A 1,689-nucleotide genomic window follows, 5' to 3' on the forward strand; every position below is an offset into this window, starting at 1 on the left:
ATGCGCTTTACACAATTGATGTGTGTATGGATTGGGATAACAGATGTATGAGCCCCTAATAAAATGTTAAAAAAGAGAAAAAAAAAATTTTTTAAGTGCATAAAATAATACCTTGATAAACAAAATCATTAAAGTAAAAAAGAAAAAAGAAAAAAGAAATGCCTTCCTTCACCTACACTTCCTTTATTAATACTGGTTTTCCTATTGTTCTGACTTATATTCTTCAACATTCAATCTTCAACTCTAAATCTTTCTCTATACTTCCTTACTTAAAACCTCCTGAAATCTTTGTCTCCAACCCTCTTTCTCAATTGCCTGTACTACATTTAACCGGATGATCTAGAGCAGTGGTTCTCAAACTTCCTAATGCCGTGACCCTTTAATACAGTTCCTTAGGTTGTGGTGCAACCCCCCCCCCAACCAAAAAATTATTTTTGTTGATACATCATAACTGTAATACTGCTGTTATGAATCGGGCGACCCCTGTGAAAGCGTCATTCGACCCTTAAAAGGGTCATGACCCCACTGGTCGAGAACTGCTGATCTAGAGGCACCTTGATTTCAACATGTGCCAAATTGAACTTAACATCTTGTTCTTTAAACCTCGGCCACATTTTTTATTTTTCTATTCCTATCCATGGTGGATGATGATCTGTCATTCTTACTCACACTTTAAATTTTCATTGCACTCCGTCAATGCCTGCACTGCAAATGTCTTGAATCATTTTCTTTCTTTCTCATTGTCACTAGGTAACTTCACCTCAGTGATTAAAGCAAGTCTCCCAACTGGTCATCTTGCTTCCAAATTCTCTTATTGCCAGGCATATGTGATTTCAACTGAATCCTGAAACACTGATGTTATTAGCTCTTTCCTGCCTATGGGGACATGGATGTACATTTATCTGGGGACCAGAAAACTAGTTTCCACCAGCCCACCGTCAGTATGTGAGGTCCCAGGGTAGACTGTGATTGTGCAGAAGCAGGTCACGTCTTTCTCCGAGGCCCCTCTAGGTCGACTTGGCCCTCCAACCTTCCAGCTGGCAGCCAAGGACATCTGCACCACAGGATATATGCATAAAAACTCTCTTTCCTATATGATTTAATTGCCACAAGGGGTGGCAAGCTTCCACCAGGAGAATTTATTTCAGAGGACATCACTGAAGCTGCAGCTCAGGGAGAGGGACATGTCTGATCAGAGCAAACAGGAGCAAATGAAGGGGGAAGAACAGAGAGTGGAGCACATCCTGGACGATGATAATCCCAAGCCTTGACGATGATATTCCCGCTCAGAGCAGCCAATCCACAGAGAAGACCATATGGCCGGTCCCACTATGGGAAACGACATCACACACTGACCCATAGCCCTACAGGGGACAACACTGGAGACACAGTGTGGGAATTGCATCGGATCAGATTCCACCACACCAAGGTAAAACACTAAGGGCGTGCAACAGAACAGCAGGGGAAACAGAGCAACAAAGTCCCCAGGGAATACCAAAATTAGACTTTGGGGCCAGAGCGTGGCACCCCATCAGACTCCACCGGAAAACACTCCTAAAGGCCAACAAACAGTCCTTGAACTAACTACAAGCTTTTCTTTCTTGTTTTGTTTTTGTCATTGGTTTGCTGTTGTTGTTTGTTATATGTTGCTGCTTGGTTTTGCTCTGTCTTGTTTTTGTGCATGTTATT

At 42.4% G+C, this 1,689-nt stretch overlaps 1 protein-coding gene across 4 annotated transcripts in view; it reads right to left on the reverse strand.

The window, feature by feature from the left end:
• Window positions 1-1,689, reverse strand: part of ANKRD42 (ankyrin repeat domain 42) — a 75,005-nt gene that overhangs the window by 63,157 nt on the left and 10,159 nt on the right. The window lies entirely within an intron of this gene.

This window comes from Echinops telfairi, unplaced genomic scaffold, assembly GCF_000313985.2.
Source record: "Echinops telfairi isolate 266 unplaced genomic scaffold, ASM31398v2 ScPeMD7_1713;HRSCAF=2227, whole genome shotgun sequence".
Classification (NCBI taxonomy): Eukaryota; Metazoa; Chordata; class Mammalia; order Afrosoricida; family Tenrecidae; genus Echinops; species Echinops telfairi.